General features: G+C 43.6%; 1 protein-coding gene across 1 annotated transcript in view; it reads right to left on the reverse strand.

Moving 5' to 3' along the window:
- The window catches only part of PLXNC1 (plexin C1), a 165,281-nt gene that overhangs the window by 111,814 nt on the left and 36,991 nt on the right, over positions 1-16,476 (reverse strand). The gene's annotated exons all lie outside the window — the stretch shown is intronic.

Genomic DNA, 16,476 nt, shown 5'->3' on the forward strand with positions numbered 1-16,476 from the left:
TTAAAGCAATCGGGACAACTTACCAGAGCTAAACAAAGAGTATGTATTTACTAGTACAGTATATATAAAATGTAAGCGAGTCTGACTTTGAAATTGGACAAACATGAGCTTCAATCATCTTTAGTCAATAAACATCTACTGAACATCCACTATGTATTAGGCATCTTCTAGGTGTTTGGACCGTGCAGTGAACACAGTGCGGGGGGCGGGGGGCGCGGGGGCAGGGAATCCTGCCCTCAAATAACTTACATGTGTGCATGGAAATGGCAACAGTTAACAAAAAGTAAGTAACTTATAAATATGTATCGGGTCCTAAAAGTCAAAATGAAGAGGGGTAAGGAGCTGGAGAGTGCATGCTCAGAGTAGGTCTCACTGAGAAGGTGACACTTATTTAGAGACTCGCAATGGATGATGGCGTCACTTAGACATCTGGACAAAGTGTGATGTCTAAGAGGGACCCACTGGTACAAAGGCCCCCCACTGAGAGGAGGCCGGTATGATGTGAGCAGAGTAAACGAGGTAGAGGAGAGTGGGCAGTGAGGCAACAGAGAGAGTAATACAGGTTCTTGCAGGCCTGTGTAAAGGTGTTGCCTCTTACTCTGGGTGAGAAAGAGGGAGCCATTGCAGGGCTTGGAGCAGAGGAGTGGTGTGGTGAGAGGGCAGGGTTTGAAGCATGGGCAGAAGACTCATCAGGAGACTCTCACCATGATCCTGGAGAAATATAATGGTAGCGTGGGCTCAGGTCTCCACCCCCCACTCTACCCTTTAAGTGGCTATGCTGCTTTGAGCTGGTAACTTAACCTCCTTGGATCTCAATCGCCTCATGTCTAAAACGAGGCTAATAACTCCTTCCTTAAACATAGCTATTGTAAGGACCAAATTAAACATATGTAAGATGCTTAGCACATGATAAACACTCTATAGATAATAATCTTTTACTAGATTGCAACTCCTTTTGGGTAGGGATCATGTCTTAATCATCTTTGTACCTATCTCTTGCCCAATACAATATCTTCAAAAGTGAAGGTGTTGAACATTTTGTCAGTGTGAACATATCCAGATAGAATATCTACATTCGTATCTCTAGCACTGTGGATAGCAGTTATACTGGGCACATGATTTGAAAAGAAAAAATTGGCACCTATGTTCTTTTGAGACAAAAAGCAACATCTGTGCATCTACTGATCAATAATATGCCCGAACCCACATATTCCGACAGCAATTACATACTGATATTTCATCAAAAGCTCCATATCAATTTGGCACATGGAGCATCTTCCTACACCCATCCCCGCTCCCAGAACCTGGGCCTGAGGCTGGTTTTGTCCTGCGATGGTGACCTCCTTCCATCATCTGCTCTGGGTCACTCCCAGCGCAAGTGGCTCACTAGGAGCCTGTGAACTACTCACTAAATTCAGTAGCAGCTCTGGAAAAAAAAGGAGCAGAAGCAGTTAGGTCCCAAGGGAGGTGGGACAGATTTGTGCCTCAGTTCATTTTAAAATGACTCGAGAGCTGCACCATTCAATACAGTAGCCACATCTGGCTATTTAAGTTTTAATTAAATTAAAGATTCAGTCCTCAGTCTCACTGGCCACCTTTCAAGCGCTCACTAGCCACAGGGGGCCGGTGGCTATTACACTGAGGGTGCAGATAGAGAACATTTCCATGGTCATGAAAATTTCTACGGGACAGCGCTGGCCTGCAGAAAACTGAGTGAAGGGAGACATCGGGCAAGCACTGACCAAGCGTGGACTTGCCCGGCTCTTGTCTTCCCATCTCTAATTTGTGGATGAAGAAGGGACCACATACTGAACCTGCCAAGCTCAGGAGAGGCCTGCATGGTGGGCCTGCAAACTCAGAGACTGAACGTAACCACAGAGGAGGGTCGAACAGAAACATTTCTAAGTAAGAGTGAGTCATGGCGGGTAGTCACCTTCTAGGCCTGTAGCTCCACTGGCAAAGGTTAATCTTTACCTCAACTGAGCCTGTCCATTGTCTTTTTTACACGTAAAATAACACACTTGAAATGTCAGAGTAATCTTCTTTCCCAGACCCCTCGGGGCCCAACCGCCAGCACCAGAACAGACCACAGAACCCCCCTTGTTATCTGGTTCCCCAAATACCATCTCTATGTGCCGTACCCACCAATGTAAAAGAGGTATGTGTTACTCTATTTTGCCTTTTTATCCAATCCCAGAGGTCCCCTCCCCCTGCCTTGCTTTCTCCTACACCCTTAATCCACCGTGTGTGGATTTCATGTAACCTTCCTTACATCTCCTTGCACTGTAATGTATAAAATAAACTGCAAAACTGCCATTCTCTGGAGCATTTTCTCAATTCCTTGAGATTTTGCCTCCTGGCAATTGTCATCATTTTGACTCAAATAAACTTGTAAAAATTCTCTACAGGTTTGGACATTTCTTATCCAAAGAAGCCCATCCCGGACCACCTGGCAGGCACAGGCCTGGTGCTAGGTACCAGCAGGGGCTCATTACTGCATCAGGTGAATTTGGGTGAGTTTTCTTGAAAATCCAGACCTCTCTGTTTTAAGGTAGGAGGCCCATAATTTTATTTCAGTTGTCCTTTAAAATATAAAAATCAGAGAAACCAAGATGGCGGCATAAGGTAAACACCTAATTGTTGCCTACCACAACAATTTTGAAACTACAACTGGAAAACAGAGCTCACACCGTCCAGAACTGGCAGAGTGGAAAACCTACAACTAGAGAAAAAAAGAGAGGGGACGCTGAGCCTCAGGAGCTGTGGAGGTGCGGAGATCCGTGAGCGTGGAAAGGGCGGGCGGCTGAATACACGGCAGGCTTGCTCACAGCTCATGGAGAGGGAGGGCAGCAGACGCTGCGTGGCTAGCTTTCTCGTTTGGGAGAAAAACAAAACCTCCTGACTGTCGGGGAGAAACTGGTCTGTTTGGCAGTGGGCGAGGCTCGAAAGCTGCCTTCTCTCAGAGGCGCGAAGCCATTGATTAGGGCATGGAGAAACCGGCCCTCTTAGGGCGGAGCAGAAGGGAAACCAAAGCTTGTCTGCGCCACCCTGAGACTCCGCCCCATCCAAGCTGAGCACAGCCCTCCCAGTGACTGGATTTCTCGTTCGGGAGAAAAACAAAACCTCCGGTCTGCACTGAAATCCAGCCCCAGCTGGGGAGAAACTGGTCTGTTAGGCAGCGGGAGAGGCTCGAAAGCTGCCTTCTCTCAGAGGCGTGCAGCCATTAATTCGGGCACAGAGAAACCGCCCCTCTTAGGGCGGAGCAGACGGGAAACCAAAGCTTGTCTGCGCCACCCTGAGACTCCGCCCCATCCAAGCTGAGCACAGAAGCTCTCCCAGTGGAGACACTGCTGATCCTCACAGCCAACTGGCTTGGAGATCAACTCCCGCCAATGATACCAACAATCCCAACCACTCTGCACTCCAGTTTCTGGGGACACGCGGGGGACCCAGACGCCTACAGGACTCTCGGCCATCGGTCAGAGAGTGAGAGTGACTTTTCTGTCGGTGTGGACGACACCAGATTTCAACCACTCTCATAAGGGACACATTCAAGAGGCAGACTCAGTGAGCACCAAAGCCCTACTGTGTCTCCAGCACAGCAATTCTTCCGTTATAGACACAGCAGGCCCTCACAACCAATTGGACCAGAGGTCAATTCCTCCCAGTGTACCAACAGCAATCAGGGCTTTTAACTACACCAAGACTTTCCACTCAGCCCACAAAGGGGAGTACCAAGAGCGACCACCTAGGGTGATTGGGGAAGCTGAGCTACCAGCCCCTATAGGTCACTGACCACACAAAGCCACTCCATCAACACAGGGAGGCAGCCAAAATGTGGAGACATCGAAGTATGTCACAAGTAGGAGAGATAGATGAAAGCAAACTAATGGACGACACAGTGTTCAGAACCATATTTATAAGGTTACTCAAGAATCTTCTAAAAACCGCTGAGAAACTTGAAGAGACCTTCAAGGACCTAAATGAGAATACCAAAAAAATGGAAAAGGACCAGTCAGAAATTATGAATACACTGTCTGAAATAAAGAATATACAGAGTAGACCACCGCACCCGAAGAGTCAAACCAAAGATCTGGAATATGAGGAAGAAAAAAACACCCAACCAGAGAGGCAGAAAGAAAGAAGAATCCAAAAGTGTGAGGATAGCATAAGGAGCCTCCGGGATGGCTTTAAGCGTACCAATATCTGAATTTTTGGGGTGCCAGAAGAGAGAGAGCAAGATACTGAAAACCTATTTGAAGAAATAATGACAGAAAACTTCCCCCACCTGGTGAAAGAAATAGACTTACAAGTTTAGGAAGCGCACAGAACCCCAAACAAGAGGAATCCAAAGAGGACCACACCAAGACACATCATAATTAAAATGCCAAAGGTTAAAGACAAAGAGAGAATCTTACAAGCAGCAAGAGAAAAACAGTTAGTTACCTACAAGGGAGCACCTATACGACTGTCAGCTGATTTCTCAACAGAAACTATGCAGGCCAGACGGGAATGGCAAGAAATATTCAAAGTGATGAATAGCAAGAACCTACAACCAAGACTACTCTACCCAGCAAAGTTATCATTCAGAATTGAAGGGCAGATAAAGAGCTTCACAAATAAGAAAAAGCTAAAGGAGTTCATCACCACCAAACCAGTATTATATGAAATGCTGAAAGGTATTCTTTAAAAAGAGGAAAAAGAAGAAAAGAGTAAAGATAAAAATTATGAACAACAAATACATATCTATCAACAAGTGATTCTAAAAATCAAGTGAATTAAAAATCCGAGGAACAGAATAAACTGGTGAACATAATAGAATCAGAGGCATAGAATGGGAGTGGATTGATAATTCTCAGGGGGAAAGGGGTGTCTGTGTGGCAGGGTATGGGAAGAGGCTGGACAAAAATCATACACCTATGGATAAGGACAATGGTGGGGAGGGAACCGGGTGATGCGGAGATATGGGGGAAAAAAAGGAGAAACAATTGTAATAATCTGAACAATAAAGATTTATTTTAAAAAATGCAATAAATAAATAAATAAATAAAGTTCACCTTCGCAGTACGCTGGGAGGTTTTCTCTATAAAAAAATAAAATATATATATATATATCTTACCTTATAATAGACAAATATGCAAATTGACCGCACCTTCGCTACACCCAAGCCACGCCCACCAACCAAGCCACGCCCATTAACCACACCCACCAGGAAGCCTTGGGCGCCAGCGGGGTGCCTGCGCCGATCGCAGGAGACCACTGGGGGTCGGCTCCTGCAATCGGTAGCAGGGACGCTGGGTGCAGCCGAGCCCAAGGCCACCGCCCGGGGCCAAGCCCGGACCCTGAAAGAAGGCAGAAGGCAGTGGCCACAGCCAAGGCCTGGGTCCCCGGTGCCGGCAGAAAACTGGTGCAGGCAGCCAGGTGAATGAAGGTGTATTGCACGAATCTTCGTGCAAACGGGCTACTAGTAAAATATATTTTAATAGAGAAAACCTCCCAGCGTACTGTGAAGGTGAACTATATATATATATATATATATATATATATATATATCCTTGAGGTGGCACTGAAGGTTAAGGGTTGAGATAACTCAGGGATAGCAGAAAAAAAAATGAGTGGATGGTTTTATATTTGAGCTGCTTAATTGGAACCATTTATTGCAAGTCTGAACAAAATTTTTTGCTGGGTAAATGAGACTCTGAACTCGTGTAGCTCCAAAGATAAGGGGCATTTACTCCCTCCAGCTTGAAATTTGAGTATTCTTAGTGACTAAGAATCAGTGTAGTGTCAGAGCCCTCAAAACAAACAGGGCCCCATAGGGAATTCCAATACAACTGTAATGAAATAACTGATTTGTCCCAGGACTCACACAGAAGGGCTGGCTACCTAGCTCTCACAGTTCTATTAGACAGCCGGGAGAGAAACCAAGACATGTCAGAGGGTTGGAGCAACTTGGGAGGTGACAGCCCCTTGGAGCTCAGCCCGTAAGTGGCACACTTCAACCCACCACACAATATCCCTGGAAATGTGTTCAGACTCCACAGATCTCAAAATAAAACTAAATTAACATGGGTTTTGGAAATCGTGCCTCCAGGGCTGACAAGCCCCCACCCTCAGCCCCCCTTAATACTCCTGCAGATGTACAATTCATAGGGAGCCTTCACTTGCAAGTACTTACAGAAATGGGAGGATTCAACTGGAATTGACATGAACTTAAGATGACCAAAATGGAACTCTTTTGACACCTGAATTGATTTTTACGTGTACAATAGAAAAAAAGCCGGCTCCGAAATCAAATTTAATGAATGAGAGGCTTCCCTCAATTGGCAAATAGAAGGCTCTGGAGCAGAGCACAGAGAGACATTCTTCTTTCTAGGAAGTTAATAAGGCAATTTTAGAGGCTCTTCCTGAACTAAAGAAGCTTCCCAAGCTACTCAATGCCAGCACCCACTCTTCCTCTTCTCCAACTGCCCACCCTGCTGGCTACTTTGCTGTCTGACTTACACTCCTTTCCTCCTCCCCCTGCTTCTCTCTCTTCTACGCGTCCTCCACCACAGCTACCTACTGACAGAGGGGACACTCAGAACAGAAAACCAGACCAGGATAGACTAGAAAAGCAAAACAAAACAAGCTAGAAATTCTAACAGCTCCTTTTAGCAAAAAGCCAGTCTCGGGCATGGAAAGCTAACCAAAATCCACTTTTCCTTGTACTAGAACAGAACTAAGGAATCTAATTAAACATTCCCTGAACCTCTTCAGGACCATGCTGGGTTTGGAAAGGAATGTGATTTAACTGTTAGGACACGTGATCTTGGTTATTCTGACCTATTCCAATTAATACTCTTACTGGTTTCTGAGAGCAAAGCAACAGCATTACCACGTAAGTTCTGTTCGGAAACTCCCTCAGAGGAGTCTGCTTTTATTTTATGTAGAAGGCCAGGTTACCTTAAGAAGGATTGTAGAAAACTGAAATGGGACTTTAGAAAAAGAAAAGAAACAGTAAGAGCTGACCAAGATGGCGGCATAGTTAAACAACTAATCTGCTGCCTCACACAACAATTTCAAAAACACAACTAAAAGACAAAAACGGCTACCACCCAGAACCACGGGAAAGCTGGCTGAGTGGAAGACTGACAACTAAGAACAGAAAGGAGCACAATCGCTGAAAAGCTGAGGTACGGAGGCATGCGAATCGGGCCAGCGGCGGGCGGCTGGGTGCGCGGCTTTTCTTCAACCCGCAGGGAGACAAGCTCCCGATCACTCTGAAATCCAGTTTCTGGGGACACTCGGGGGACCCAGACACCTACGGGGAGAAGCTGGACTCTCGGCCATCGGGTCGGAAAGTGAGAGTGACTTTTTTGCGGTGGTGCGCCCAGCAATCATTGTTTACTGCGCTGGAGCACGGGGCGCAGGGACTTGGAAAAGTGGAAAGGCAGAGAGGGCTGACGGCAGCCATCGCCGTTGGCCACGCCCCAGCCTAGTGACGCCCTGAGACCCCGCCCCGCCCTGAGGCCCCGCCCCGCACATTCTACAAACCCGCCCCGGCTCCACACAGCGGCTTTTGCATATAAATGGCCTGTTCTGTGGCAGCTTAACCAACTGCAGCTCCAGACTGCTCCAAAACCGCCCAAGCAAAGGAGGAGAAAACTAGCCCTTGCTGTAGCTCCTGCTGGGGAACACACAGTACACAAGGGTACACCAAGAATGTCCACCTCAAGTAACTGGGAGGCTGACCCGTTGAACCAATAGGACACCTAGTACACAAAACTACCCTACCAACTCAGGGAAGCAGAGAATATGAGAAGGCAAGGAAACAGATCACAAACCAAAGAAATGGAGGAAAACAAGCGATTGGACATAGAGTTCAAAACCACGGTTATAAGGTTTTTCAAGAATTTCATGGAAAAGGCCGATAAATTCAATGAGGACCAACTAGAAATTAAACATACACTGACTGAGATAAAAAATATTATACAGAGACCCAAAAGCAGACTAGAGGATTGCAAGAATCAACTCAAAGATTTGGAATACAAAGAGGCCAAGGACACTCCTCCAGAGAAGCATGAAGAGAAGAGAATTCAGAAAGTTGAAGATAGTGTAAGAAGCCTCTGGGACAACTTCAAGCGTACCAACATCAGAATTATGGGGGTACCAGAAGAAGAGAGAGAGCAAGATGCTGAAAACCTATTTGAAGAAATAATGAACGAAAACTTCCCCCACCTGATGAAAGAAATAGACTTACAAGTCCAGGAAGCGCACAGAACCCCAAACAAAAGGAATCCAAAGAGGACTACACCAAGACACATCATAATTAAAATGCCAAGAGCAAAAGACAAAGAGAGAATCTTACAAGCAGCAAGAGAAAAACAGTTAGTTACCTACAAGGGAGCTCCCATACGATTATCAGCTAATTTCTCAACAGAAACCATGCAGGCCAGACGGGAGTGGCAAGAAATATTCAAAGTGATGAATAGCAGGAACCTACAACCAAGACTACTCTACCCAGCAAAGTTATCATTCAGAATTGAAGGGCAGATAAAGACCTTCACAGATAAGAAAAAGCTAAAGGAGTTCATCACCACCAAACCAGCATTATATGAAATGCTGAAAGGTATTCCTTAAAAAGAGGAAAAAGAAGAAGAAAGATAAAAATTATGAACAACAAATACATATCTATCAACAAGTGAATCTAAAAGTCAAGTGAATTAAAAATCTGAGGAACAGAATAAACTGGTAAACTTATTAGAATCAGAGGCATAGAATGGGAGTGGATTGATAATTCTCAGGGGGAAAGGGGTGTCTGTGTGGGGAGTATGGGAAGAGACTGGACAAAAATCATACACCTATGGATAAGGACAGCGGGTGGGGGGAGGTAAGGGCAGAGGGGGGGTTGGAACTGGGTGGTGGGGAGATATGTGGGGAAAAAGGAGAAACAATTGTAATCTGAACAATAAAGATTCATTTAAAAAAAAAAAAAGAAAAGAAACAGTAATTTCCCCTTCTCCTTACATTTTAGAAGAAACTAAAATGACCATAAAAGGGGAAGCTACTAAGGCCCCTGTAGATCTAGGTGCTGGGGCTACTGGAAAGGAAAGGAAAAGGAAAAGGAAAGGAAAGGAAAGGAAAGGAAAAAGAAAAAGAAAAGGAAAAAGAAAAAGGAAAAAAGAAAGGAAAGGAAAGGAAAGGGCAGTTTGGTGATGTCCTTGTTCATCTTTCAGATAAGATGCATCTGTAAACCAAATTAAGTCAGCATTATCAACAGGAGTTTCCTGTAAACCATTCCTAGGAAAAAAGACAGTGGTCAGTAAGCAAAACATAAAAGTTGATTTTACCTGGGAAGATTGTGAGTTTATTTGGACAGTAATGCCCCAGGGATATACGGACAGTCCCACCTATTTCTCTCAGATACTGAAAGCTGATTGTAATGATGTTGAATTTCCCAGAGATTCTATTCTAATCCATTATGTGGATGATTTACCTTTATGCTCTAGGACCGTGGTCGGCAAACTGCAGCTCTCGAGCCACATGTGGTTCTTTGGCCCCTTGAGTGTGGCTCTTCCACAAAATACCACGGCCTGGGTGAGTCTATTTTGAAGAAGTGGCGTTAGAAGAAGTTTAAGTTTAAAATATTTGGCTCTCAAAAGAAATTTCAATCGTTGTACTGTTGATATTTGGCTCTGTTGACTAATGAGTTTGCCGACCAGTGCTCTAGGACATAGACTACAAGAGGACACAATTTACCTACTACAATAGCTAGCCATAAAGGGACATAGGATCTCAAAGGACAAGCTTCGACTCAGTTTTACCCCAAGTAAAATACCATGGTCATCTAACATCTAAAGATGGGCTGCTAATTAACTCAGAAAGAATTAGAGGAATAACATCCTTTCCTCTTCTAAAAACAAATAAACCAGAAACAGCTTAAAGGGTTACTGGGTCTGACTGAATACTGTCCCAATTGGGTTCCAAATTTTTCATCAATGGCTCAGCCTCCATATGTCTTATTAAAATCAGATGGACCTGATCCAATTCAGTAGAACCCCACAGGGAAACAAGCTGAAGAAGCTCTAGAGGGAGTATTATCTAAAGGTCCCATCTGGGACACCCTCATTATAAACTTTGTTCCTTTTTATACATGAAAATAAAGAAAATGCTTTAGGAGTTTTAACTCAAAAACTTAGAGATCATCATAGACCTATAGGCGATTACAGTCAGCAGTCAGACTCAGTAGCCAAAAGGCTCCCTCTCTCCATGCCAGCCATCTCTGCATAGACAGGTTATGCAAACAAACAGAAGAGACGGTTATGGGCTCTCCTTTACTTATTTATGTTCCGCATTCTGTTGAGTTTCCACTGAACTTTCATCACCCTGAACACTTCTGTCAGCCAACTGGCGTCTTATGAAATACTCTTGCTTTCTGCACCTAATATTACTTTAACTTGACATAACAGTTTTAACCCCAGCAACTTTGCTATCGTTTTTGAAGGATGAAGACATCCACTATTGTGTTTTGCTTACTGACCACCCTTTTGTTTCTAAGAATGGTTTACAGGAAACTCCTATTGATAATGCTGACTTATAGTAATTTGGTTCACAGATGGATCTTATCTGAAAGATGAACAGGGATATATATGCAATAACTTCCATGGTGGACATAACTGAAGTTTCTCATTTACCTGAATAAGACCTACCCAACAAGCTGAATTAATTGCTCTAACTTGAGCTTGCCAATTGGCCAAAGATCAAATGGCCAATGTTTACACTGACAGTAGTTATGCCTTTGGTGTAGCTCACAACTTCGAGATGTTGTGGAAGCAGCGAGGTTTCTTAACTTCCTCTGGGCAGCCCACAAAGAATGGAAAACAGGTTGCAGAATTATTAGATGTCATACAACAACCGAAACAAGTGGCAATTATAAAAATTCCAGGACATTCTAATGCTGCCCCCATGGAAGCAAAAGGAAATGATTTAGCTGACACTGCAACTAGACAAGCAGCAATAAGCAGCCAAATTATCCAGACCTGAGAATGTTTCTTCTTCCTATTAAACCAATAAAAGACTCGCTTTTAATTCCAATGGCCAGCTTGCAGGAGAAGAAAAAAGGATATGGCAACAAAAAGCGGGGAACCTTTGACTCAAACAGATATGGTTTGGACCCAATCAGAGACCAATCTTACCTACAGGGGGTTTAATTACCTGTACTTCAACATGTGCATGAGCTAACACATTGGGGTCCTGAAAGATGATTTCATAGAGTAAACAATATTGCTGGAAATGTTCTCCTACTGTAGCTCATAAAGTTTATAACAGATGTTCTATCTGTCCAAAATATAACCCTGGAATATCACTCCACAGGTCATAAGGACATTTCCCACTCCCTTTAGGTCCATTTAAGATATGCAAATTGGGCTTTATGCACATGCAACCATCTCAAGGATACGAATATGTATTATTATGATTTGTATGTTTTCTCCCTGGGTTAAGCCATTCTCTTGCAGGAAAGCAACAGCCTTCACAGTAGGTAACTTATTATTGGAAAAATAATTCCCAGTTGGGGAATTCCCTCTAAGTTACAAAGTGACCAAGGGACTCATTTCACTGGGCAAATTATGCAATCTATCTGTAATATTTGGCCTATTCTACAGCATTTTCATTGTGCTTATCACCCCAGTTCTCAGGATTGGTGGAATGTACAAATGGTACAATTAAAACTCAACTAGGTAAATTTTCAGAAGCTTTTAATTTCTCTTGGCCAAAAGCTCTCCCTATAGTGCTCCTTAACCTGAGATCTACTCCTTTTGGTAAATACAGCCTTTCTCCTCATTAGTCACTGGTAACCCCACACATCTGGGTGAAGAGACATATGAACCAACCTTACTAAAAGGAGACATTCTGCATTATTATCAAGGACATATTAACCAGCTTTTCAAAACTGACAAATTCGTAGCTGGTTCATTTCACCATGTGGTCCTGGGAGATGAAGACTTCAAAGACCATGACTTACAACCAGGAGATTTTGTCCCTTGTCAAAGACATCAATTAAAGACTCCAACCTCATTGGAAGGTACCTTCTCAGGTATTACTAATTTATTTATATCCAGCTAACACAAAGGTGTTAACTCAAGGATTCACATTTCTCATTTTTTAAAAAAACACCTAACCATGAATAGACATGTACCCCTGTCTCTGGCACTCGCCTCCACCTACAGTGAAGATCAAAGACTCCTCTGGGATCAGAAGCCACTGACATCAGAGAGAAACAGCTATCCCAAGACATCGATAAGGCCTGTATACCCACAAATTGATCTTGAACTTAAAAAACCACTTGATTGTCTTTACCTGTCTGCTAATAATATTAGTCATAATAATAGTTATAATTGTTCTTAGGGCTTTTTCTCAAACTGTGAATCCTATCGAATAAAAGAGTAATATGCAAATTGACCATCACTCCAACACACAAGATGGCCGCCCCCATGTGGTCAAAGATGGCTGCCCCTATGTGGACACAAGATGGCCACCACAAGATGGCTGGCAGGGGAGGGCAGTTGTGGGCATTCAGGCCAGCATGGGAGGGCAGTTGGGAGGGACCAGGCCTGCAAGGGAGCGCAGTTGGGGGCAATCAAGCCTGCAGGGGAGAGCAGTTAGGGGTGACTGGGCTGGCAGAGGAGGGCAGTTTGGGGTGACCAGGCCTGCAGGGGAGGGCAATTGGGGGTGACCAGGCCAGCAGGGGAGGGCAGCTGGGGGGGACCAGGCCTGCAGGGGAGGGCAGTTGAGGGGGAACCAGGCCTGCAGGGGAGGGCAGTTAGGGGCAACCAGGCCAGCAGGGGAGGACAGCTGTGGGTGACAAGGCCAGCAGGGGAGGGCAGTTAGGCATTGATCAGGCTGGCAGGGGAGTGGTTAGGGGGTGATCAGGCTGCAGGCAGAAGCGGTTAGGGGCAATCAGGCAGGCAGGCAGGCAGGCAAGCTGTTGGGATCCAGCAGTCCTGGATTGTGAGAGGGATGTCTGACTGCCTGTTTAGGCCTGATCCCGGGTCCCAGATTGGAGAGGGTGCAGGCTAGGCTGAGGAACACACACACACACACCCCATGCACAAATTTTGTATACCGGCCTCTAGTAATTAATAAAGGTGTATAAGATAATTTTTGTATTATCAATATACTCTTTTATGGTTTCTCTTTTACAGTTTAGCAAGAATGTTATTGCAGAAGGAAGAAAAGGGATGTGTGTGTGTGTGTGTGTGTGTGTGTGTGTGTTTTAATATATTTTATTGATTTTTTTATAGAGAGGAAGGAAGAGGGATAGAGAGTTAGAAACATCGATGAGAGAGAAACATAAACATCGATCAGCTGCCTCCTGCACATCCCCCACTGGGGATGTGTCCGCAACCAAGGTACATGCCCTTGACCGGAATCCAACCTGGGATTCTTCAGTCCGCAGGCCAACGCTCTATCCACTGAGCCAAACCAGTTAGGGCGATGTGTGTGTTTATGAGAGAAGTTAAAAAGAAGTAGTTTGTCCTAATATGTTGGTTATTTCTGAATGAGTAGAAAGAGAAAACTAAGAAGGCCAAGAGAAGTTAGAGAAGGTTAGTGGGAAAAGAATATTGAGAAAGGAATTATATGTATAAATGCTAGAACTCAATTATGGGAATGTACTTATCCCCTAGGACTGAATTAAGTATGTTAATTCACATGGAAGCTGAAGTGGCTGTTTAAAAAAAGGCCCTCTAGCCCTGACTGGTATTTCTCAGTGGTTAGAGTGTTGGGCCTTGCACTGAAGCATTTCAGGTTTGCTCCCTGCCCCCTGTCCGGGTGCATGCAGGAGGCAACCAGTCGATGTGTCTCTCTCACATGGATGTTTCCCTCTCCCTCCCCCCCCCTCTCTCTCCCTCTCCCTCTCCCTCTCCCTCTCCCTCTCTCTCCCTCTCCCTCTCCCTTATTCTCCTTCACTCCCTTCCACTTTCTCTGAAAAGCAATGGAAAAAATATCCTCAGGTAAGGATTTTTTTTTTTAAAGGCCCTCTATAACTGTTGCCGAGGCACAGGAAATTTATTTATGAAACTCCTACTGTCCTCCTGGCCTCTGGAAATTTTTAGGTGGTAATTGTAATTTACACCATTGTGTTCTTACAGCCTTGGCCCCAATTAAACCTTAAGGTTACAGTTCCCAATTGCACAACTAGTGGGAATCAGATTATTAACGAAGGGCACTTGAGTGCTTCCAATGGAAAGTAGATGGGCCACAGTAAATGGGAGCCCATCTCATGGTCAGACTGTAAAAACTAAAGAGGTGTATGGTGTGCCCTCAAACTACAAGTAAATCTTATACTAGCTGCAAAATACAGAAAAGTGAGACAGACAACAAAACCTGGATCGTGACAGCTTATAAGTTATAGGTTTTTCTTCATGAAGGCCGATAAAACCTGACTGCCTCCCATTTACCTGCCTTTCCCTTTTTAGAAAAATTCAGCCTAGACTTCCATCAAAGGTTACAGTCTTATCCCATTCCCAATGGCCCATCAGCAAGACAAATGATGACACTAAGACTTCCTAGGAATGAACCTTCCTAGCACCATGGGACCCCATTAGCCACCAAGAGGTTGGTTATTAATGCATCCTTCAGACTGATTTGTGACCAAAAGGGGGAGGTCTGGATGAAAAGGGGGCCATATACTAAACCTGAGAAGTTCAGGGGAGGCCAGCATGGTGGGCCTTACAAACTCTAAGACCAAAAATAACCAGATGGTCTGAACATAAACATTCCTAACCACAAGTGGGGCACAGTGAGTCATACTCTAGGCCTGTAGCTTCTTTGACAAAGCCAATCTGTACCTTAGGTAAACCTATCCATTGTCTTTTTGGATCTAAGATTAACATACCTTTGAAATATTAAAGTAACCTCCTTTTCCAGACCCCTCAGGGCACAGCTACCAGCACCAGAGTAGGAGACCACAGAACCCTTTATTTTTATCTTCTTCCCCAAATACTATCTCTATGTGCTGTAAATATTAATTATTAACTACCCTATACCCACCAATGTAAAAAAAAAAAAGTATCTGTCTATCTGTTTTGCTTTTTTATCCAATGTCAGAGATTTCCCCATTTTGCTTTACCCTATCCTCTTAATCTACCACCAGTGGATTTCATGTAACCCCCCTATGTCTCCTTTGATTTAATCTATAAAATAAGCGGCAAAACTGCCACTCTCTAGAGCATTTTCTCAATACAATGAGATTTTGCTTCCTGGAACTTGTCATCAGTTTGGCTCAAATAAACTCATAAAAATTCTCAGCAGGTTTGGACGTTTTTTACATCAACAAATTCACATTCTTCATAAGCTCAGATTCAAAGAGTTGGTCCAGTTCTGGAAAGTGGTTGTATAGAGAAGAAACAGAAAGCCAATTTTAAAAAGATTGATAGAAATATTCTCCATTGAGACTTAAGAGACGAAAGTCTGCTGCCCAGATTTCTCTTGTCACACTGAAGGTATCATCTGTAGAACCACAGTATTCTTGCCCATAAAGCTGAACCTGAATCTAGTTAAGTCTTTAGTGCTAGTTTACATTTAGCATTGGAAAGAATAGAGGAACAAGCTAAATGATACCACAAGAAAGCAAAGGGCCAAAGCCACAATGTGAGGCAGTCAACAGACTTGCTTCCTCATTCAGTCAGTGGTGGTGAATAAAGGGAGTGAATTCCTCAAAAAGTCAATGGTGATGCAACTCCAGAAGAGAGACAGAAGGACCCAATGTGACTAGAGAGTGCCCCGCTGGCAGGGCTCAGTGGTTGAGCATTGACTTACGAACCAGGAGGTTGCTGTTCAATTCCCAGTCAGGGCACATGCCTGATCGATCCTCAGTGAGGTGTGCAGGAGGCAGCCAATCAATGAGTCCCTCTCATTGATGTTTCTATGTCTCTCTCTCCCTCTCCCTTCCTCTCTTAAATCAATAAAAATATATTCTTAAAATGTGACTAGAGAACTTATATTGGTTTGTATACCATTTTGAACAAAAACAATTTTTCAAAGACATTTTTTAGCTAATAGGAAAATTCAGTTATATGGACTCAATATTAGATAATCCTAAATAATTATTAATGATTTTATTAGTTGAAATAACAGCATTATGGTTACTTAAGAAAATAATCATAGTTTTTTTGGAGATGCATAATGAAATGAGGGGGGTGAAATGACAGTGTCTGGGATTTGCTTTAAAATAAAAAGTAAATGAAAACATAATTTCCAGTAATTACAGCATGGTGATTATCGTTACTAATACTGTATTGTATATTTGCAAGTTGCTAAGAGAGTAAACCTTAAAAGTTCTCATAATAATAAAAAATGTGTAACTATATATGGTGACTGATGTTAACTAAACTTATTGTGGTGATCAGTTGTATTATATACAAATATCATTATATTGAAATCATACAAAACTAATATAATGTTATATGTCAATTACACCTCAATAAAAATAAT

Source organism: Eptesicus fuscus, chromosome 7 (genome assembly GCF_027574615.1).
Source record: "Eptesicus fuscus isolate TK198812 chromosome 7, DD_ASM_mEF_20220401, whole genome shotgun sequence".
Taxonomy (NCBI): Eukaryota; Metazoa; Chordata; class Mammalia; order Chiroptera; family Vespertilionidae; genus Eptesicus; species Eptesicus fuscus.